This window comes from Bos taurus, chromosome 5 (genome assembly GCF_002263795.3).
Source record: "Bos taurus isolate L1 Dominette 01449 registration number 42190680 breed Hereford chromosome 5, ARS-UCD2.0, whole genome shotgun sequence".
Classification (NCBI taxonomy): domain Eukaryota; kingdom Metazoa; phylum Chordata; class Mammalia; order Artiodactyla; family Bovidae; genus Bos; species Bos taurus.
Genome location: NC_037332.1, coordinates 63,995,425 through 64,020,098, shown reverse-complemented (window position 1 = coordinate 64,020,098; position 24,674 = coordinate 63,995,425). Strand labels below are relative to the sequence as shown.

The 24,674-nt window shown below is 37.6% G+C and overlaps 1 protein-coding gene and 1 long non-coding RNA gene across 6 annotated transcripts in view; both read left to right on the top strand.

The window, feature by feature from the left end:
* Window positions 1-24,674, top strand: part of ANKS1B (ankyrin repeat and sterile alpha motif domain containing 1B) — a 1,158,555-nt gene that overhangs the window by 26,969 nt on the left and 1,106,912 nt on the right. The window lies entirely within an intron of this gene.
* LOC132345378 (uncharacterized) overlaps window positions 9,171-24,674 on the top strand; it is a 30,100-nt gene continuing 14,596 nt past the window's right edge. The window contains exons 1-2 of one of the 2 annotated variants that reach the window (XR_009494731.1): window positions 9,171-13,532; window positions 14,041-14,150. This is a non-coding gene — a long non-coding RNA (uncharacterized lncRNA). The remainder of the gene's footprint in view (window positions 13,533-14,040; window positions 14,151-24,674) is intronic. The other variant, XR_009494730.1, reaches the window with a different exon arrangement.

Here is a 24,674-nt window from a genome sequence, read left to right as displayed (position 1 = left end):
TGTTGATGTCTTTTTATGTTTTTTATGTTAAAATTTAATATATGTGGAATAGACAGTAATTTAAAGTTTTTAATTTATAATCTTTTTATTTGAAGCCTAGAGAGGCCTAAACAAATTACATTTCTTTTAAAAATCATGTACCTTGATTTTAAAAATTATTTCTCACAAATATCGATCATAAATCATAAATCTCTATTTTAGTCCTCTCTATTGTACTTCAGACGTGTTGTTCCCAATGATGTTTTGAACATCTCCTCCTCAATAGAGGTATGAAACTCCAAAATTTCATTATCTTTACCCACAGTTCTGCTCTGCCACGTCTGGGTCCTTGTTGTCAGTGGAACCACCATGCACCATTTGTCTAAACTAGAAACCCTAGAGCCATCCTTGACCCTTTCTCTTTCTGCTTGCATCCATTTGTTATCACCACTTTCAGTGTCAGCCCTCCCTCCGCTTTCCTTCCTCTGCCATTAGAGGAATTGTTTTAAAACATGTTATTCTCTGACTTAGAAATCAATGATTCTCCGTTGCTTAAAGAATAAAGTCTAAACTCTCTGGCATATTGTTTGAGACTTTTTGTGATTTGGCTCCTTCCAACCTGCCTCATTTTCCACCAGTCCTCTGCAATAGCATCTTCCAATCATATCTGATTCCTGTACTTGGCGTTGTCAGCAGGCATCATGCACTTTCCATTGTTATTCTCCCTGGAATACCCATCTTTCCCTTTTGTGCTCAGCGAAGCCCTGTTCATCCTCCTAGACTCAATTCCAGCATAATCATCTCTTCTGGGAAGCTTTGCCTGATCTCTCTTTTATGCATCTGGGCACCTTGTACACATCTCTATTTTTAGCACTTAGAATACTGCATTGTAATTGTTGGTTTGCATATTTGCCTTCCCACTAGACCCTGAGCTGCTTCAGTCCTGAAACCTTGGCTTAGTTATCTTTTAAAGTGCTATATAAATATTGTTTTATTCCTAGAACCACAAGGCATTTAGAAAATTGTTGAATAAGTAAATGAGTGAATAGTTGTGGAACAGGGCATGATAATGACACATAGTTTAGACTTTATATCCTTATGGATTGTATCTTTGAGAGAAATTGTTGACTGAGAACATAGGTTTGGTTAGCAACCTCAGTGCAGAGAAAAACTAAATCACTTGCTGCTGCTGCTGCTAAGTCACTTCAGTCGTGTCTGACTCTGTGTGACCCCATAGACGGCAGCCCACCAGGCTCCCCCATCCCTGGGATTCTCCAGGCAAGAACACTGGAGTGGGTTGCCATTTCCTTCTCCAGTGCATGAAGGTGAAAAGTGAAAGTGAAGTCGCTCAGTCGTGTTCGACTCTTTGTGACCCCATGGACTGCAGCCCACCAGGCTCCTCCGTCCATGGGATTTGCCAGGCAAGAGTACTGGAGTGGGGTGCCATTGCCTTCTCCAAAATCACTTGCTAGAGTACCTATTATTTTGTAGGCACTGTGCTGATTGGCATAAATGTGTTAGTTTATGGGACATTGAGACTCAGAAATTTAGTAACTAGACCAAGTAACTTGACTAAGTGAGAAACACAATTGGATTTGAAATCCATTACTGCTTGACTTAAAAGCCAGAAATATTCTTTACTCAATGCTGGAAAATTATCAGAGATGGTGGAGGGGGCACTTTACAATAAAAGCAAGCAGTTTTATTTTTAAGGGTGGAGACCAGTTTGGAACCTTAACTTCTACTTTTCACTATGAATTCCAGAGATATCTGAAGACATTTTAGGAGAGGCAGTGGCAAGTGTATACTCTTCATAACTTTGAATAAAGGAAAGAATGAATGACAAGTTGATAAAGAGGAACAATATAAAGAAGGTGAAGCCAAGAGGAAAGAGTTGTAAGATAGTGTGGTCAGTAAATTTATATTAAAAAATAGGCTTTTATTCATTGAGCACCTAGCATGTGCTAGTCATAGATTTATCATTTCCTTAATAGTTCTTACAGTAAACCTATGAGATATTATTATCCTCATTTTCATGTGTTTAGAGTCCCATATACACTTCTGCCTTAAAAGAAGTTAAACATCTTAGTCACAGTCACATAGACCCTGATGGTACTCAGGTTCAAACCCAGCTTTATATGACTCCATCTCATGAAGAACAGAGATAATCTCAGCCGTAGCATCAGATATTTCAAGGCAACTGAAATATGAACGGTCATCATGAGTTAACAAGGTGTTACAGAGGCTGAATCAGTCTAACTCTGGATCTGTTGTGCTATTTCAGTTGATAACTAGTATTTTATAGTTTTAGAGGTAGAAAGAATGTAGTACAGTTATCTCTTTTCTTGGAAACTCTGCCTGTTGCTCTAAAATTCAGAGACTGTGCCAATCCAACATGACATTAAAACTGTTTAACAACCAATAATGCACAAAGACTGACCAATCAGATGGACAACTGGCTGTAAACATCTGGAGAGGCTGTATGGTGTACTCTAGTCCGGTATCAATCTAGTCTACGCACAGACTAATGGGCTCAATCTATTTTAGAAGTTTAATTATCTGCAAAGCTGAGAAGCAAAGATTTTTCAGCATGGATTATTACAGAATTCTTCTACCACCAGATTAATTTATTATATATGCTAAACCAATTAGCATTTATAGTGAGAATGACATTTAAGGAAAATGAAGATATGTAGTAGAATAATGAAGCTCTCATTTACATGATGTACCACCTTGCCTAAGACCCCCAAAGAGCTTTACTAGTTTGCTGTTTTGTTTCTCATTTATCCATCTGCTTGGTTATTTACTCATTCATTCATTCTATATACTTTTATTTGGGGACTGTTATTTCTGTCAATTCTGAGGAAGGAATTCTTTTTTTGATCTATAAAATAGGGATAATCTTATTGTAATCAGTCTAACTATGAATAATTTATTTACATATCTGTCTTATATATTAAGTTGTAAGCTATTGATTATGTCAACTCCAATCTTCTTTCTCCAAACACTGTTTCTTCACTATAATTTAAAATCATTCACATTTCCATGCACTTGCAAATACAAGGCTGCTTCTTGGTCTGTGTTCATCTTAGGTTACCTTTGGTCCTGGTTCCTTTTGGAATTCACACAAAAAGATGTAACATTTACATTTATTGTTGTTTAGTCATTCAGTTGTGTATGACTCTTTGCAACCCAATGGACTGCCCACACCAGGCTTCTCTGTCCTTAACCATCTCTCCAAGTTTCCTCAAACGTATGTCCATTGAGTTGATAATGCCATCCAACCATTTCATCCTCTGTCTCCCCCTTCTCCTTCTGCCTTAAATATTTCCTAGCATCAGTGTCTTTTCTGATGAGTCAGCTCTTCACATCAGCTCCAATGTTCTTGAGCTTCATCTTCAGCATTAGTCCTTCCAATGAATATTCAGGGTTGATTTCCTTTAGGATTGACTGGTTTGATCTCCTTGCTGTCCAAGAGACTGTCAAGAGTCTTCCCCAGAACCACAGTTTATAAGCATCAATTCTTCGGTTCTCAGCTTTGGCTTCTTTACGGTCCAGCTCTCACATCCATACGTGACTAATGGAAAAACCATGGCTTTGACTGTACAGACCTTTGTCAGCAAAGTGATGTTTCTGCTTTGAATATACTGTCTAGGTTTGTCATTGCTTTTATTCCAAGGAGAAAGTGTCTTAATACGGTCACTTATAATCACTGTTTCCCCTCACCCTTTCTTTAGTCAAAAGTAGCCACTTGATTCAACCAGGTAAAACATTTGTTCTCAACCAGGAGTGATTTTGTGCCCGGGGCGGGGAGGGGGGGGGGCACTCAGCAATGTCTGAAGGCATTTTTTTGGCATCTAGTGGACATAGGCTAAGGATGCAGCAATCCCACAGTGCAAAGTTCAGCTGTGCCCCACCCCCAACAAAGACTTAAATGGCCCAAAATGTCAGTAATGCCAAGGTTGAGAAATCCAGTTGAAAAATACTTCACTCATATTCTAAGCCTTGTGGCAAATAGTTAACCATCAAGTGAAACCTGCCTTAGGCTCCAACTCACTCTGTCTTCTGTTCTTTGACCTACTATGTTCCCAGGCTCTTTGCCTTCACCATTGAGACTTTGCCCTTTTTCCCAACAATGCTGTAATATACTGGCTTGCAGGTCCTTTACTCCTTCCTGACGTTTGACACCTCAGACACTGTTGCCCCCATTTGGTTCCCAGACTTCTTGGCTTGTTTTTCACCATGGAAAATGGGGGAGACTTTAATTTCTTGTTTTCTGGACTTGGATCTCTACACAGTCTTCTTTCCAACCCATGCTGACCAATCTTAATCATCTGTTGCTTCCTGCCCCCCAGGGGGAACAATATGGTTTGACTCTGTACATCAGAGCAGCCTTTAAAAGGCCTTCCCCTGTCTAACTCTGGAGACCTGACATTTAATATCTTCTTTTTGTAGTCACCTTCGAGGCTGTTGCCTGTTTCTATAATAGCCATTTATGGGTTTTAAGAGCTCATTACATGATCACTGAAAAAAACATGAACCAAAAGCCTATAGCTTGGATTACAGAGAACATACATGTAGATGGACTGAGTTCCAAGTTATTAAAGTCATCAAAATATTTACTGAAGTACTGTGCTAGACATTGGAGGCCAGGAGGATAGAAAATTAGAAGATCAATCCAGCATACTTGAGATCTAACTAATAGGAATTCCATATATGAATCCATGTATCCAAGCTCTTTGGTTGTACTCTCTGATACTTGCTTTGTACTTGATTCTGTGACTTAATTTGGTCAATGAGGAGTAGAAAATTTGATATGGAAGCTTAAAATACATTTCTGCTTCCTGTCTAAAACCTCTGTGATTATCATGAGAACTGCCTGAGCTGCCCTGCTAGAGGATGAGGCTCATGGAACAGACCTAATCTTAGCAATGCCATTTTAATTCCGCTAATGGCCAGGCCACCACAAAATTTCTTGCCCAGCCAAGACCAGAAAGAACTGTCTAAACAAACCCAACCAAGATCAGTGGCACTGCTTAGCTGACTGGTAGAATCCAGAACGATTATAAATGGTTATTATTTTAAGCCACTGAAATTTAGGATGCTTTGTTAGGCATCATTATTGTGGCCATGGATAATGATACAAATAGAGAACAAAAATAAGGCCTGAAGGAAATTATCAAAGAAATATTACAAGAAAATTTCCTCATACTGGAGGATTAAAGTCTCTAGTCTGAAAAGCGCTCCCCCACCCGCCAAGTTTCTAGCATAATTAATGAGAAAAGACTATGAAGCTACATCATGCTAAAATTTAAGGACATCATGGATTAAAGTAAAATCCTGGAAGCTTTGTGGAGGATATATAAAGTAAAATGAAAACAGAAGGAAGTCACATAGAGAAGAATAGAAATCAGAATAACATCAGACTTTTAAGAGCAACAGTGGATTGTAAAAGACAAGGGTGCAAAGCTTTTAGAATTATGAGGGAAAATAATTTTCAGCTTTGTTTCTTTATTCAGCCGAACTATTGATTAGATATGAGGGTAGAATAAAGAAGTGCTGAGACATAGAAGGATTAAAGCATTTATGTCTTATGTGTCCTTTCATAGAAAGCTTCTGAAGGTTTAGCTTGCATAAAACAAAGAAGGAAATCAATAAAGAAAAAGACACAGAATGAAGAAAACAAAGAATTCAATATAGGAGGGCAAAGAAAAGAGGTTCTATGAAAATAACTGTTCATTTGGCTTAGAGAGCAACTGGTCTAGATTGGAAAAAAGGATGGAGGACTGTGGAAGCTTTTGAGAGGAACAATGAAGTATTTGGTATGTTTGAACATTTGAAAAAAAAATTGACAGTTGACAAACGTGTTGGATTTGGAATAAAATAGTGATAGGTAAATGATGGAAGTGATAATTACTAACTTCAGAAAGACATTTTTATGAATATGAAAACAACTGGACTTCCCAGGTGGTGATAGTGATTAAGAAACCACCTGCCAATGCAGGATACACAAAGAGTTGGGCACGACTGAAGTGACTTAGCAGTATGAAAACAGTCACATTTCATCGTTAGGTTCAATAATGAAGAAAATCATAGTGATGTTTAGCCACTATGGAGAACAGTGTGGAGATTCCCTAAAAAACTGGAAATAGAACTGCCTTATGATTACTGTTTTAAATATGTATTTCTACTGTGATATGAATTAAAATGATAATCTTAGAAATTGATCAATTAAGAAATAGCTTTATACGCTTCATATTTAGATCAGAACAAACTGCTGAAAGAGTTGGAACAGTGGATTATAAGGTATGGGGCTAGAGCTAGAAAGTTAATGCTTTAGATTTTAATTGACTGTATGGTTTTTTGCTGTTGTAAGGTGAAAGCAGTCATTAATGATTCATGAATGACTGGACATGGCTGTGTTCCAATAGAATTTTATTTATAAAAACAGCGGGTGGGATAGGTATTGCCTGTGGGCCAGTTTGCCTATGAGGGTAAAGAGGGGTAGGACAGGGATAGTTTTCCCTTCCTAATTCAAGCTCATTTATTGAACTTCCCTGCCTTTTCCTCCCTTAAATGTGGAGTAAATATAGAGTAATTTTGCATATTGCCTCTCAAATCAGTCTCCTCTCTCCTTTTTAACTGCTGAGATCCTAGTTTAGACTTTTGACTGGATCAATGTCATAATCACTTAACCTCAATATTTGGCCCTGAAAATGTGTATCCAATTTAATATTTATTTGTAAAGAGTTTGTGCTGTAGATTATCTGAACCAAGTAACTAAGTAAATACATTCTCCAAATATTGACCCTATTTCTGTGCCTTATCTGTTTCCCCTGGAATTGTTCTCCTTCCTTAACATCTTAGCTTTTCAAAATTGTTTGTATCTTTCCAGGTGCTACCTGAAACAGCTGCCTTCCTAAGAAACTTGTTTCTTGTTTCTCTCTACCCTGGAATTGTTCTCCTTCCTTAACATCTTAGCTTTTCAAAATTGTTTGTATCTTTCCAGGTGCTACCTGAAACAGCTGCCTTCCTAAGAAACTTGTTTCTTGTTTCTCTCTACCCTGGAATTGTTCTCCTTCCTTAACATCTTAGCTTTTCAAAATTGTTTGTATCTTTCCAGGTGCTACCTGAAACAGCTGCCTTCCTAAGAAACTTGTTCCTTGTTTCTCTCTACCAGCCTCCAAACCTCCATCCAACTAGCCAACCAGAGATGATTTATCTGTCCTTTGGGAGAGATTGAATTTTGGGGTCAGGTAGTGCTGAATTTAGTGGCTTCTCAGGTGGCACAAGTGGTGAAGAACCCACTTGCCGATGCAGGAGATGTAAGAGATGCTGGTTCAATCCCTGGGTTGGAAAGATCCCCTGGAGGGGGGCATGGCAACCCTCTCCAGCATTCTTGTCTGGAGAATCCCATGGACATAGGAGCCTGGCGGGCTACAGGCCATAGGGTTGCAGAGAGTCGGACACAACTGAAGTGACTTACCATGCAAGCACAGTCCTGAATTTGAATCTATACTCTACTGTATACTTGCTATATGACCTTGATAAATGTTTTTATCCTGTCTGAACCTTTGTTTTGCTATCTGTGAATATTTCATATGGTTCTTTATATGGTTAAAATGTTTTAATATTGTTTTCTTCCCTTTTTTTCACTTTCCATACTTAATCATTCAACCTCACATTATAATCATTCCTGTGCTTCTCTTTTTGCAGCGTGAGCTCTGATTGTGCCTTCTTCATTTTAAATATTCTGAAGTAGTACTCAGTAAGCATTGATTTAATTGAATTAGGAAATATTTCAGTGTTGATTAGCTGAAGAATACTGATTTTATGATAAAATTAGAGAAATTTTGTATTCTATAGTTTGTTCCCTAATCTTCTTTACATGGTCTATTTTTATTAGTTCACTTCTGTTTTCTCCCACATTGCAAAGGAGATGCAGCATTGGAGAAGTGAATACAGTGACTTGATTTTTCCTTTGATGGAGACTAAGCCATATGTTTGTATTGAGTCAGCTACTCCAGACTGCGAATTCTCAATCAGATGGTCAGTAGTGTTTAATTGAATTCCCAATATGTGTAAGGCTACACTGGGTGCTGTCACTCTAGGGAGGTGAGACCATCTGGAAGAACTTTTTTAAAGAGCCAGAATATGAGAATATGTCTCTTTGTATCTAAATTAAAACGGTACTAAGTTTGTCTAAGTAAATAGCTGGCATAAATGCTGTCTTTTGCCTCCCCCTCTCTTTTTATCATTCTTTCAGTCTCCAAGAAACCTCCTCCTTTTTTGCTATGGCTAGGATGGTATACTTTTTCCTTGATTTCTTTCCTTCCTTCGCCCCTCCTCCCCTCCCTCTTTCTTTCTTTCTCTGTCTCTTCCTTTCTCTTTTGTAATACTATATGATTCTGACTTTTTTATTTACTTAAAAAATAAAGAAGAAAAGAACATAAAGGTTGAAAGATTATTTAAGGTTAAATCATGGAAGAACTTGAAAATCAAACTGGGCAACTTTTATTAGGTTTGGAAATGAGTCACTAAAGTTTTTAAGGAGTGTGATGATATAACTAGGTCTGTAGTTTAGAAAGTATATATAAAATAATATATACAGTAAATTGCAAAAAAGGAGACAAAGTAATTAAGAGATCATTACAGGAGACCAAATCAAAGATGACAGAGACCTGAACTAGAATAAAAACAGTGATAATTAAAGTTAAAAAAATAATACCAATCACAGGGGTATTACACAGATAAAATCAATAAGAAAATCAGTCATCCATTAGATCAACACCACCTGCTATGTATCTACCAGATATTATTCTAGGAACTGGAAACAGGAAAAATAAGCATACTATGGTCCTGTCCTTTACAGAGCTGACAGTTTCTCTGAGCAGTTCCAGTAGGGAAAACTGAAGCTATGGTGAGTAAACAAAGGGAGAAGTCAAAGACTCTCATAAGCTTTGAATCTATATGACTAAGAGAATGGTAACATCATTCAGAGTTTAGCACAGACCAGAAGGTGGGCAGGGAAGAGTATATGGACAGCTTAAAAAAATTTTTTTTTAATTATAAAAGTATGGTAACACATTTAAAGGAAACTTGGAAAATACACAGTAAGGTTACATATAGTTCTACTATATGTTACAATTTTTAAGTAGATAAATAAGATTTTTAGTTAGAGTTTCAATATCAAACTCTCCAAAATTAATAGAATGAATGTACAGAGAAGTAAAGATCCCTTGGAGAAGGGAAAGTCTACCCACTCCAGTATTCTGGCCTGGAGAATTCCATGGACTAAGTCCATGGGGTCGCAAAGAGTTGGACATGACTGAGTGGCTTTCATTTTCACTCACTTTCAGGATATAGTAGACCTGAAAAGCACTGTGAACCAATTCAATATCATTAAGATTTATACAGTTTTCACACAACAGGATACAAATTCTATTCAAGTGTCCATGGACTGTAAACTAGGAGACACTGTAACATATCCAAAAGCATAAAAGAAGGTGCAAGCATCTCATGGTCTAAAGTTATTGAAATCCTACAGAGTCTGTTCTCTTATCACTGTGGAATTATGTTAGAAATCAATATCAAAAGATATTTGAAATACCCTCATATTTTCAAGTGCAGTATGACATTTACCATGATAGATCTTCGACCTAGCTATCAAAAGCCTCAATCAAGTTAAACTGAAAAAGAGAGTGATTACAGAGAAGAAAGCATTTAAATAATATGGACAGTTTTTGATATATTGGCTTTGAGAGAACATACAGGTGAAAATATTCAGCTAGCAGTTACAAATTAATGACTGGAAAACAGAACAGAGGTAAGGACTTGTGATTTGGGAAACATCTAGCATATTATGACAGGTGAGGTTGAGAGCTAGAAAAGATAAGGAAGTATGGTATAGGTAGAACCTTGGAGACTGTCTGCATTTGAAGAGATCAGGGAAGGTAAAGGAGAGTTCAGTAAAACAAAAAACAAACAAAAAAAAACCAAAAAAGACACAACAAAGCAATCAGAGAAGCAGAAGTATCATCAAGACAAAGAGAAGTGTTTCCAAAGGCATGAACCTTCAGCAGCACTAGATGAAGCAAAGAAATCGTGGGAAAATAGGACTGAGGAAGAAGGGCACTAAATTTGGGAACAAAAGAAATATACCTGGGACATTTGAGAGAATGGCTGAGTGATAAGAGAAAATTCAGTTTACAAGGAGCTGAAGTATCAGTGAGTGAAGAAGCAGTGAAGATAGGTAGAGCATACTACTTTCTTGAAGTCTGACAGTGAAGAAAAAAAAATAATGCGCCAGTAAGTTGAGGAGTATAGAAACAGAGAATGATTTTTTTTAGGGTAAGAAAGACTACATGACTTACATTTTGTAGTGGGGTGGAAAGAATTAAGTGAACAAAAATTAGTAGCAACATTTTTTTTTTTGACAGGAAAGAGCCAGAGAGAAGGAGGAAAAGGAGCTAGTAAAGAGACAAAGATGCATAAAATATTCTTTAAATAAATATTTATGAAGTGCCAATCATGGACCTTTGTTAAGTCTACTAATCTTCCAGAGGAAATGAAATAATATAATAGACCTGGTAGAAAGCCTCCCCAACATCCTTCCATTCTACTCCTCCCCTGTTTCTGTCATGAAGGTTGACCAAAATGGCTTACTCACATGCTGGTAGCAGGTATTGTCAGGTGGGTGTAAGGCTGATCTGTTGATTGGAGTGCTTATATGGGTCTCTCTAATATGGCAATGTCAAGGTACTTGGATTTCTTATGTGGCTTTAAAGTGAGTGTTTCAAGAGAACCAGATAAAGCTGTATGGCCTTTTCTGACCTAGCCTCAGAAATCACACTGTCAGCTCTGTTGCATTCTCATTGTTACAAGCAACTTAGCAAGGCTGACTGATTCAAAGGAAGGACACATAGATCCTACATCTCAATGGGAAGAGTGTCAAAGGATTTGCAGACTGTTTTAAACCCTCCAGTTACCATAATCATATTATATACATTTGTTGAATGGTTTTAATGTATCAGGTATTTTGATGAACACTTTATATGAATTACCTTATATACTCCTTACCATGACTTTATGAATTTTTTGCTACTTTATAACCATTCTGTAGATAAAGAAGGGAAACCTTGGAGAGGTTATATAACTTGCCATGGTCACACAGCTAGTAAATGATGGTCTAGACTTATACTCAGTTCTCTTTGATCCAAGAGTCTGTAGACTTAACCATCACTAAGCTGGCAATTTATCATAAGAGAACAGAATTGTGTTTTAGATACTTCATTCCTGGAAGCAGGGAGATTAGTTGGAAGCTATTATTACTATCAGCTGCTTGTTTTATCTGTCATCACAGAAGGTAATCAATGGAAGGAGTGAAAAAGTAGGAGAGGGGAGGGTATGTGTTGTTAAATATTGACAGGAAAAAAATGTAACATTTTTAGGTTAGAATTTCTATGATTCTAATGATTTTCAGTAACCATTTGTTATTGGTTCAAATTATTGACCATCTTCACTCTTCATCATCTGTCATCTACCATAAAGTCTTAGTTTATTCATTCAGAGCGTGTCACAAGTCCTTTGGTCTGAGCTAGATATGCTTTTGGTATTTTAAAGACAGAATAAAAAATATTAGTCTTTCTTCTCTTCTCTACCAAAGGCATACTTTTTAGCTTCTTATTAGACTGAGAAAGATTTGAGGTGTGGGTTCTCTGAGTTTTCATATCAGGGGTTGGCAAACTATGGGTTGTGGTCCAAGCCTGTAGTTTGCTTTTTGTAAATAACATTTTAGTGGAACATAGCCATACCCATTCATTTACATATTTTCTATTGCTGCTTTTACGCCATCAAGTTGGATAGCTTTTGCAGAGACTGTATGGCGTGCAAAACCTAAAATATTTACTATCTGGCATCTTATAGGAAAAGTTTGTAAACCTCTTACAGAAAAGTTTGTAAAGTTTTGTGTAATACAGGGCCTATTTAAGACATTCTGTTGCATATGTGAGATGCTTAGTGCAGGTCAGGGTGTAGGGTTAGGGCAGACTGGCCAGTCATATTATTGTATGTCTTAGTAGGAGAGATCAATGACTAAGTCAATTATTGGTGCATATTACAGGTCTGAAAAAAGCAGTGATCCAGAGGCCTCTTGAATGAATTCTAGCAAATAGGATAGAATAACCATTTTAGGACAAAGCTACTCTGTTTTGTACTGTGGGCTAGATGCTCATGAATTTGGTTCATCAGATACTATTCATAACTAGAAGTAGCAGGTGAGAGACCAGTATGTGACTCTTGTCCCTAACTGAGGCAAGAATAGAGATCTGTTGTTGTTCAGTCATTCAGTTGTGTCCAGGTCTTTGTGACCCCATGGACTGCAGCACACCAAGCTTTCTTGTCCTTCACCATCTTCTGGAGCTTGCTCAAACTCATGTCCGTTGAGTCAGTTATGCCATCCAACCATCTCGTCCTCTGTCGTTCCCTTCTTCTGCCTTCAGTCTTTCCCAGCATCAAGGTCTTTTCTAATGAGTCCCCTCTCCACATCAGGTAGCTGAAGTATTGGAGCTTCAGCTTCATCATCAGTCCTTCCAATGAATATTCAGAATTGATTTCCTTTAGGATTGACTGGTTTGATCTCCTTGCAGCCCAAGGGACTCTCAAGAGTTCTTCTCCAACACCACATTTCAAAAGTATCAATTCTTCAGCATTCAGCCCTCTGTTATGGTTCAGCTCTCACATCCACACATGACTACTGGAAAAACCATAGCTTTGACTATATGGACCTTCGTTGGTAAAGTAATGTGTCTGCTTTTTAATATTTTGTCTAGGTTTGTCATAGCTTTTCTTCCAAGGAGCAAGTGTCTTTTAATTTCATGGCTACAGTTACCATCTGCAGTGATTTTTGAGCCTGAGAAAATAAAGCCTCTCACTGTTGTCAGAGATCTGTAGGTTATTCTCAATTTACCCTTCTTTTTTTTTTTTCTATTTTTTCCAAAAGCCTTATAATATTTTTGTTTTGTTTTGGGCTTCTGTAGGCAATGGCACCCCACTCCAGTACTCTTGTCTGGAAAATCCCATGGATGGAGGAGCCTGGTAGGCTGTAGTCCATGGGGTTGCTAAGAGTCGGACACGACTGAGCGACTTCCCTTTCACTTTTCACTTTCATGCATTGGAGAAGGAAATGGCAACCCACTCCAGTACTCTTGCCCGGAGAATCCCAGGGACGGGGGAGCCTGGTGGGTTTCCGTCTATGGGGTCGCACAGAGTCGGACACGACTGAAGCGACTTAGCTTAGCTTAGCTTATGCTGATTTTAAACATTATTACATTTAGTGCCGCTTTGTATCCAGGAGATTTTTTGGTTTACATTATTGTGCATTTCATTTATTCTCACGCCCTATTTAGGACATTGTTGTTTCAGCCATAGGACTGACCCAGATGTTCAGAAACGGCATCCAGAGAGAGATACCTCCAGGCACTGTTGGCACATAATCGAGTTATGGTTATGCTTTGTACACTTATCCTTGGGCATGTTCTCAGGATTTATTTAGAGTAAGTATATATTCTTTCCAGTGATTTTGCTTTTATTTCCTTAGTTTTGGAAATGTGATTATGCATTTACTAATATTACAGGAATGATTTTCTCACACAGCCGTGAATATTTTATCTACCTAAATTGTCAATGAAAGTACTTTTCAACTGTTAATGATTTACAAAAAGCCTTTTTTATTGTGTGTAATTAGAGGAAATTAAAACAACTCTCTTAATATGCAATAAGAGTTAATTTAATTAGTTGCCCATTTGGAAATAGGTTATTGATTCACTTTTCCTGTACACAGAAAAATTAAATAAAATAACATAGTGTATCTTCTTTTACAAAGGAGAAAACTACATTATTCTAGGCATATATTTTGTCCCACATTTTGTGTTTTACAAGTAACTAAATGAATTTACTCTTTAAAAAGTGAGCATTAAATAAATACAGTGACAGGCGAGTACTTTGTATCTTTCTCACTGTTGAATAATAAAAAATAAATCTTTTTAATTGCTTTTTTTTTAGTTACATTTATGCTCCTGAAAAAAAATTGTGCTAATATATCCTTTCAATTTCTTGTGAAAATATTTGTGCTACAATGAACCTGTGATGATGGAATTTCTGAGAGAATGATGGTAAGAACCTTCAGATGGTATGTAGGCTTACTCTAATTTGTTTATGATGAATAGATGTCCTCAAACAGGGGCTGTGTGTGCTTAGTCATTCAGTCATGTCTGACTCTTTACAACCCTATGGACTATAGTTCACCAGGCTCCTCTGTCCATGGGGATTCTCCAGGCAAGAATACTGGAGTGGGTTGCCATGCCCTTCTCCAGGGGATCTTCCCAACCCAGGAATTGAACCCAGGTCTCCCACATTGCAGGCAGATTCTTTACCATTTGAGCTACCAGGGAAGCCCAAATCAGGGGCTAATTGTCATTTAAAAGAAGATTATTAAAAAAAGGGTGTATATATGTATATGTATATATATATATATATATATATATATGAGGTGACAGATGTGTTAATTAAACTTGATGGTGAGAATCATTTTACAGTGTTTATGTGTGTCAAATCATCATGCTGTATACTTTAAATATTATAATTTTGTCAGTTATACCTCATACTTAGTACTTAATAAGCCTAGTGGCTTGTTCTGATAATTTAGTCAGGAAATGGAAACTGCTTGCTCTCTGAGAATGTACATAGTAAGAATATGCAGCTGATCTTTGGTTTTTGATCTGTTGAATCAAGTTACTGGCCGTTTTGGCAATATTGGCAACAAATTGGAGTTTGAATCTTACAAAGAGTATAAGTGTGTGACTGATTCTGGTGTATAAGCTAGGGGTTTCATATTGCCAGTGGTGATCTGATGTTTAGAATGCTTGCATTTACCTCTTATGATATGTGGACAACTCAACTCATGTAAGAAGGAAGATATATATGGTTGTCTGTTGCTCAGTAATAATATTACCGTAAACTTCCCTGGTGGCTTAGTGGTAAAGAATCTGCCTGCTGTGCAGGAGATGCGAGTTTGATCCCTGGGTCGGGAAGATCCCCTGGAGAAGGAAGTGGCAACCAACTCCAGTATTCTTGCCTGGAGAATCCCATGGACAGAGAAGCTTGGCAGGTACAGTCCATGAGGGTGCAAGAGTCGGATATGACTTAGTGACTAAACCACCACTAAGCCACCACCACCATATGTAGGTAAACAACAAGGACCTACTATATAGCGTAGGGAACTATATCCAATGTCTTGTAATGACCTATAATGGAAAAGACTTTGAAAAACAATGTATATATAAAGCTGAATCACTTTGCCATACACATGGATTTAATACAACTTTGTATATTAGTCATACTTCAGTTTAAAAAAATGTTAAAAAAAAAGAGTGCCACAGTCTTACAAATCATAATCACATACAGGTAATCACTTACCTCCTATCACCTTTGCCAAATTGTTTGAATTAGATACAAGTCCCTGCTCATACTCAAGGGCAGGATTACTAAGAGTTAGGGATCATGGAGTGTCTGCTATAAAAGGGAAAAGAAAACTGGATTATCTTGCCCTCAGGATTTTCTTTTGACCTATTATAAATAACCTGAAGGCAGGATTCATGGTTGATTCATTCTGAATCTTTTGGTCTTCCCCATCACCTACCTACTAGATAGTGTTTTATATTTAGTCGGGACTTGGTTGGTACTTGTAGGCTTAATTAATTATTATCCTATAAAGCTGCTATCAAAGAAAGTGGATTCCCTTGTACTTGGCTTGACAGTCTGACTCTTTGAAAGTTGAAAGCCATTGTTTATGAACTGAGACTGTTAAAATTTTAATTATTTCTAGCAAAGTCTATTTTGTCATCTCTTCCATTAAACAGTAATTTTAAATAAATCCCTCCTTCTCAGAAAACAGCTATACTAGTGCTGTATTTAAAGCTGAATACAGATTACCTTGTTAACTCAATATAGCAATGGTAATAGTTGTCTGAAAAAGATCTTGAATCTTATGCCACATTGTTATGAGAGACTAATGGCTATATAAGGTGTTCCTTCTTTTCATAGTGTTTTGTTTCTTTGTCTGTCAACATAATGTTTTCTTTCCAGATCAGCAGGCAAAACTAGCAAGTGCTTTTTATTTTTGTCTGTGAGAAAAATTATGAGCTGCCAGATCAAAGGAAAAGCATTTCTAACTCTGAGACTTGTGCTTCTAAAGAATCATATTCAGCATTGTAGAAATATTAATTATGTGTATACTTAATATCCATATGGCCCTAGGCAGACATTTTGCAAAGCCGTGTCATTTGCAGTTCTTTTTCCTTGAATAGATAAGGTGGAAGCTAGATAACTATAGAATGCCAACAAACAGTTTTATAGCATGAACTAACACACAAGGTCAGAAAAATAAAGTCCAACAATGAGGGGGAAATATGCAACAAAGATTTTGGGTCTTTGTGGAATGAGGGAAGACCTTAGTAAGTCAATATGAATCTAATAGTAACAGAGAAACTAGGCAGGAGTACAATATATGATAATCAGAGGGAGGGATGGTTCATGTTGAATGTGAAAGAGAGGCAAATATTCCCACTTGTTAAATATAACCACATAGTAAATGGTACCATGAATAACCAAAGAAGACACAGTTACCAAATGTGGTGAGGTCCTCAGATGCAGCCGTAATTATGCATATATGTTAGGAGGGAAAACTATTTAGATGAATTTTGGTATAGTTCTGAAGAGATTTTATTTTTATCTTTTGTTACCATCTGTGCTAGGCAGAGTCTAAGATGACCTCCAAGATTCTTATTCTCTGGTGTGCTTGTTTGGTATGGTTCTCTTTAGTGGCTCCTCTATAATCCTTTTCATTTGAATTTGGGCAGAACTTGTGAATATGTTGAGTCATCACACCTGTGATTAGGTTACAACTCAGTCCACTTTAATAAAAAACCTGGCCTGATCCAATAAGGTGAGCTTTTAAAAGGATTTTTCCTGCAGTTCAAGAAATTCAATACTTGGTAGCATTAGAGGGCCTACTGAGGGGACCATGTGGTGAGGAATTGGGGGTGACATCAAGGGGCTGAGTGTGGCTTCTGGCTGACAACCAGCAAGAGAATGGAGGTCAGTCTTAACAATGGCAAGGAACTGAGTTCTGAAACAACCAGTGATCTTGGAGGAGGATCCCACACTCTAGATGAAACCATAGCCCTGATAGACACTGATTTCAGCCTAGTGAGATCCTGACCAGAGGACCCGGCTAACCCAGACTCCTTACCACAGGAACTGTGAGATGATAGATCTGTGTTGATTTAAGCTGCTAACCATGGAGTAATTTTTATTTAGTCATAGAAAAGAGTATGGCACCTTATATATAGGGTACATATCTACATTAACACTTTTCTAAACATGCTCCATCTCTTTCCAGCTTTGTTTCTATACTCAGGTATTCTCTTCCTTGGAATGATTTCTGTTATAACTGTTCTAGCCTTCATTTATGGCCCATCTCATGTGCCATCACCTTGTTTACAGTTTCTCTATCTGTGTAGATGAAAGCCATCTCTTTGTCCCCTGAATCTGTAGTGTTCTTTGTATCTTTGTCATGTCACTTACATATTTTAATTGTATAAGAATTATTTGTATTCATGGTTTATGCTTTTTGTTTTAAATTTGTTTTTTGATTTGAATAGGAAATACATATTTTCAAATATTCCAAATATTTGAAAAGAATATTTCAAAATATTCTTTTGAAAGAATGTATGATGAAAAGTGTTTTTAGTCCAGTTCACTAGTCCCCTAGTCCTTTGGTTCAGAGGTAACCTTTCTTTTCAGTTTTTGATGTATCTTTCTGTAGAGTTTCTATACATCAGTTCAGTTCAGTTCAGTCTCTCAGTTGTGTTCGACTCTTTGCGACCCCATGGACCGCAGCACACCAGGCCTCCCTGTCCATCACCAACTTCCAGAGTTTACCCAAACTCATGTCCATTGAGTCAGTGATGCCATCCAACCATCTCATCTTCTGTTGTTCCCTTCTCCTCCCATCTTCAGTCTTTTCCAACATTAGGGTCTTTTCAAATGAGTGAGCTCTTTGCATCAGGTGACCAAAGTATTGGAGTTTCAGCTTCAACATCACTTGTTCCAATGAACACCCAGGACTGATCTCCTTTAGGATGGACTGGTTGGATCTCCTTGTAGTCCAAGGGACTCTCAAGAGTCTTCTCCAACACCACAGTTCAAAAGCATCAATTCTTCTGTGCTCAGGTTTCTTTATAGTCCAACTCTTACATCCATACATGACTACTGGAAAAACCATAGCCTTGGCTAGATGGACCTTTGTTGACAAAGTAATGTCTCTGCTTTTTAATATGCTGTCTAGGTTGGTCATAGTTTTCCTTCCAAGGAGTAAGCATCTTTTAATTTCATGGCTGCAGTCAACCATCTGCAGTGATTTTGAGCCCCAAAAAATAAAGTCAGCCACTGTTTCCCCATCTATTTGCCATGAAGTGATGGGACCAGATGCCATGATCTTCGTTTTCTGAATGTTGAGTTTTAAGCCAACTTTTTCACTCTCCTCTTTCACCTTCATCAAGAGGCTCTTTAGTTCTTCTTCACTTTCTGCCTTAAGGGTGGTGTCATCTACATATCTGAGGTTATTGATATTTCTCCCGGCAATCTTGATTCCAGCTTGTGCTTCATTCAGGCCAGCGTTTCTCATGATGTACTCTGCATATAAGTTAAATAAGCAGGGTGACAGTATACAGCCTTGACGTACTCCTTTTCCTATTTGGAGACAATCTGTTGTTCTGTTTCCAGTTCTAACTGTTGCTTCCTGACCTGCATACAGATTTCTCAAGAGGCAGGTCAGGTGGTCTAGTATTCCCATTTCTTTAAGAATTTTCCACAGTTTGTTGTGACCTATAGAGTCAAAGGCTTTGGCATAGTCAATAAAGCAGAAATGTATGTTTTTCTGGAACTTTTTTGCTTTTTTGATGATCCAGTGGATATTGGCAGTTTGATTTCTCGTTCCTCTGCCTTTACTAAATCCAGCTTGAACATCTGGAAGTTCATGGTTCACGTATTGCTGAAGCCTGTCTTAGAAAATTATGAGCATTACTTTACTAGCGTGTGAGATGAGTGCAATTGTGTAGCAGTTTGAGCATTCTTTGGCATTGCCTTTCTTTGGGATTAGAGTGAAAACTGACCTTTTTCAGTCCTGTGGCCACTGCTGAGTTTTCCAGATTGGCTGGCATATTGAGTGCAGCATCATCTTTTAGGATTTGAAATACCTCAACTGGAATTCCATCACCTCTGCTAGCTTTGTTCATAGTGATGTTTCCTAAGGCCCACTTGACTTCACATTCCAGGATGTCTGGCTATAGGTGAGTGGTCACACCATCATGATTATCTGGGTCATGAAAATCTTATTTGTACAGTTCTTCTGTGTATTCTTGCCACCTCTTCTTAATATCTTCTGCTTCTGTTAGGTCCATACCATTTCTGTTCTTTATTGAGCCCATCTTTGCATGAAATGTTCCCTTGATATCTCTAATTTTCTTGAAGAGATCTCTAGTCTTCCCCATTCTATTGTTTTCCTCTATTTCTTTGCACTGATCACTGAGGAAGACTTTTTTTTTAATCTCTCCTTGCTATTCTTTGGAACTCTGCATTCAGATGCTTATATCTTTGCTTTTATCCTTTGCTTTTCGCTTCTCTTCTTTTCACAGCTATTTGTAAGGCCTCCCCAGACAGCCATTTTGCTTTTCTTTAATTTCTTTTTCTTGGGGATGGTCTTGATCCCTGTCTTCTGTGCAATGTCACGAACCTCTGTCCATAGTTCATCAAGCACTCCTATCAGATCTAGTCCCTTAAATCTATTTCTCACATAGACAAGTATATTTGTATATATGACTTCCTTCCTATCTATACAAAACTAGCATAATATTTATCCTCTCAGTTTATCCTCTCTTCTTCATTGTGAGATGTATGAAGAATCCATGTCTTTTTCTTTGTTATATTAATCTTCTGAGATACCTTAGTATTTAAGACCTCCTGATTCTAATCTTTCCCATCAAACCTTTCATTGATGTTATTTATATTAACTCAGATTTCATTTTGACAGACTGTTTGATTAAAATGTTTTCCTTAAAATGGACTCAGAACCTTTCTTAACATTTCACTGTTAGGGTGCCAAAATACCAGAGACTTGTAACTTTAAAACATGTTTATTGGGGACTTCCCTGGTGGTCCTGTGGCTAAGACTCCATGCTCTGAATGCAGAGGGCCCGGGTTCCATAGCTGGTTAGGGAACTAGATCTCACATTCTGCATATAAGACCCAGCACAGCCAAATAAAAAAAAAAGTTATATTTATTTGATTAGAGGAATCACATGGGTAAGTATTTCTGAATAGGATATTATTATTAGCAGATACACCCTTTCTACCTTCTCTGGTAATTCTTTTGCTACTTTCTTGACAGAGTGGTTATTCTGTGAGGTCTTATGGGGTATGGAATTGGGAACACTGCATTAGGATCAAGGGTTTTCAGTTTATATAAGAATTTGTGAAAATGTAGTTCTTTGAACTGAACTGAACTTTGTTATTAGTTCTTATGATGCTATTGGGCAAGTGAAGCTAATAATATTTTCTGCATTTTGAAAAAGTTAAAACACCAAAAAACCTAACTTTTCTAATTGATACACATGACTCTGGAGCCTTATATTTTGTTAAAGCTTTTACTAACTTATTTACTTCTTAACATCTAGTTGTCTTAATTACCTCATTAAAAGTATTAACTCTTTCCATGCTTCCTTTTCCTCTGTTACCTCAGTGTATCCAATTCCCTTTCCTAATTGGTGAAATTCGAATGAGTGAAAAAGAAAAGTTACCTGGAACTATGATCCTGATGGGATTTAAAACCCCTCATGACTAAGTTCTTATCAAGTTTGTTTTTAAAGTGCATTATGTGTGTTTCCTTCTTTCTCATGCTGTCTTTATTCACAGTTGTGCTGCTTAACACATCATTCAGGAAAATACATACAATGAGATTAGATAAACCAGCTATTAAAACCATTATTAGCAACTTTAGAAATTAGTGAATAAAGACTGAGTATCAAAGATTATGTGTTTATCTCTGAATTTTAGTTATGAAAGCCATCATTTTTCCTATGTAATAGGATAACATTGATTTTATTGAATAAAAATTTGGGGACTAGTTTATTTCCATATGACTTGTGTATTAATGGTTCATAATAAATGTGCCCTCTATAATAAGGATTCCGTGATTTGTAACAAAATAATAAATTTCAGCCTTCCTCCAAATGAGTTTAAGAAAATACTAAACTTAAAACTTTGTTTTATAAGTTATAAATACCAAAATGATATTTATTGATGACCCCATTTTATAAGTATTATGGTTTTCCTGAAAGTTTCACTGATCACAACACTTTATAGAATTTTGTATTACTGTATTATATTTTTTAATATAACATTTTTAATGCTATAACATTAAAAGCTCCAGATAACATGGAGCTCATTATGGTTTTTAATTGTGCTTTCTAATTTAAAAAGTCCCTTATAAACATGAGCAAAGAGAGAGTATTCCTGGGTAACCTTTGCATTTTAAGTAGCCTCAGTGTTAGTGATGTTTTTAGGGCAAATATTGAACACATGTAATATTTTGAATAATATCAATTTATGAAAGTTTATCAATTTATCCAGTGATTATAGAAACCACTTGAAGTTAACTTGTTCAATTATGTAAATTTCCATAATGATTTGCACACAATAGGGGTGGCTCAGAGGGTAAAGTGTCTCCCTGCAATGCAGGTGACCCAGGTTTGATCCCTGGGTCTGGAAGATCCCCTGGAGAAGGAAGTGGCAAACCATTCTGGTATTCTTGCCTGGAAAACCCCAGGACATAGATTTTGGACAGAGAAATCTGGTAGGCTATATGGTCCATGGGGTTGCAAAGAGTCGGACATGACTGAGTGACTTCACTTTCTTTTCACTTTCCTGGCTCCAACCAACTGAAACCTAATTCAGATCAGTTTAGGCCAAAAAGAGACTTTATTTACTAATGTGACTGAGATTGAGAGGCAAGGTGAGGCTAAACTTAAGGAATGAATGGGACAAGGGAGTTGGGTATTATCAGCAGGGCCCTTTTTTCAGTTCTAGCTTTTGCTTCTGTGTGTTTACTTTGTTCTCTTAGGCCTGATTACTGTGCATGGCTGATGGTAAAAAGGGACTTTAGTCAACTCTCTTTCAGTTTCTAAATTGAAAAAAAAATCTCATTTGTATGTGTAGCTTTTTATTGTCTCAGCTTGAATCAGATGTCCCTCCTTTCCCATTGGCCAAGCAACAGTGTCCTAGAGGATAGAAAGGATTTTCAAGAAGATGCCAGTTTATATTCTAACTACATAATTAGAGATGGGGTAGGAATATTTCCAGTAGGTTGTGCGGTGGGGATTGGGGGACATGGGGAAAGGGGATGATAATCCCAATACCTTTTGAGATGGGGAAGAAAGGGAAAGGTTTGGAGAATGTATAGCTGTTTAGGAGAGATGCTTTAGCAAGAGTCAATAGGAGATCATTTGAATTCTGTATTAGTCAGGGTTCTCCATAGTAACAAAATCAGTAGCATGATACACACACACACACACACACACACACACACACACACACACACATACAGACACGGTGGTTTAGTTGCAAAATCATGTCTAACTCTTGTGACCCCATGGACCCTCCTCTGTGCATGGGATTCTCCAGGCAAGAATACTGGAGTGGGTTGCCATTTCCTTCTCCAGGGAATATTCCCCACCCAGGGATCAAACCTGCATCTCCTGCACTGCAGGTGGATTTTTTACTGCTGAGCCACCAGGAAAGCCCACATATATGCATAGTAAATATAAATATAAGGAATTGGCTCACATGATCAAGGAGGCTAAGTCCCAAAATATGTAAGGTGAATTGACAAGCTGAGGACTCAGGAGAGCTGATGGTGTAGTTCCAGTGTGAAGATCAGTAGGCTTGACCCAGGAAGAGTCAGTGTTTCTGCTTCAGTCAAAAGCAGAAAAAAACTGATGTTCCTGTTTGAAGGCAGGCAAGCAGGAGAAATTCTGTCTTACCTGGGCGAAGGCCAACCCTTTTGTTTTATTCAGGCCTTCAACTGATTGGATGATGCCTACCCATATTAAGGAGGGCAATCTGCTTTACTCAGTCTACTGATTTACATGTTAATCTCATTCAAAAGCATCCTCATAGAAACACCCAGAATAATGTTTGACCAAATCTCTGGGCACCCCATGCACAGTGAAGGTGACACATACAGTGAAACATCACAAGGTGCTACATGGTAGAATACGGGTTGGGCTGTGTTTTGTACTAAATAGTTCTAATATAGAGCAAGTTTAGATTATACTGATAAGCATTAGATATATAAATTGGCAAGCCTTGTTGTTCTGAATGTTTTTCATTTTTATTATAGCCAAAACATAGTAACACTTTATCATCCTATAAAATGGGAAGATATTTAGAATGTGAAATGGAGTATATAAACAACCAATCTTAAGATAAATGAAACTGGAGTCTACTGGCCTAAATACCTGCTTAAAAGCCATCCATGTAGATATGGGATATAAATCTTCAAAAAAAAGAGAATACATCTATTGAGGAACTTCCTTGGTGGTCCAGTGGCTAAGACTCCATGCTGCCAATGCAGGGGACAGAGTTCAGTCCTTGGACTGAGAACTAGATCCCAGTAAGCCACAACTAAGAGTTTGCTTGCTTCAACTTAAGATACTACATTCAGTTAAGTTCAGTTCAGTTGCCCAGTCGTGTCTGACTCTTTGTGACCCCATGGACTGTAGCACGCCAGGCTTCCTTGTCCATCACCAACTCCCGGAGCTTGCTCAAACTCATGTCCATTGAGTTGGTGATGCCATCCAACCGTCTCATCCTCTGTCATCCCCTTCTTCTCCTGCCTTCAATCTTTGCCAGCTTCAGGGTCTTTTCTAAGGAGTCAGTTCTTTGCATCAGGTGGCTAAAGTATTGGAGTTTCATCTTTAGCATCAGTCCTTCCAATGAACATTCTGATTTCCTTCAGGATTGACTGGTTAATCTCCTTGCAATCCAAGGGGCTCTCAAGAGTCTTCTCCAACACCACAGTTCAAAAGCATCAGTTCTTTGGCGCTCAGCTCTTTATAGTCCAGCTCTCACACCCATACATGACTACTGGCAAAACCATAGCTTTGATTAGATGGACGTTTGTCAGCAAAGTAATGTCTGTGCTTTTTAATATGCTGTCTAGGTTGGTCATTGCTTTTCTTTCAAGGTCCTACGCTGCAACTAAATTTTCTCCCAAGATCCTGCATGCCACAGCTAAAAAAGATTTTGCATCCCGCAATAAAGATTGACAATCCTGGAACATGCCACAGTTAGGACCTCGTGGAGCCAAATAAATACATAAATATATAGATATTAAAAAATACATCTATTGAGTTAAAGAAGTAGCTGAGAATTTCTTTGGATGTTAGATATGGTTAGGGAGTATTTCAGTTTGTAAAAAATTAAAGTCAGCTTTAATTTAATTGGGAGAAAAGGGTGGCTGTTAGGTGAGAATTATGTTATTAACTTTGTACTGAAGTGAAGTGAAGTGAAGTGAGGTC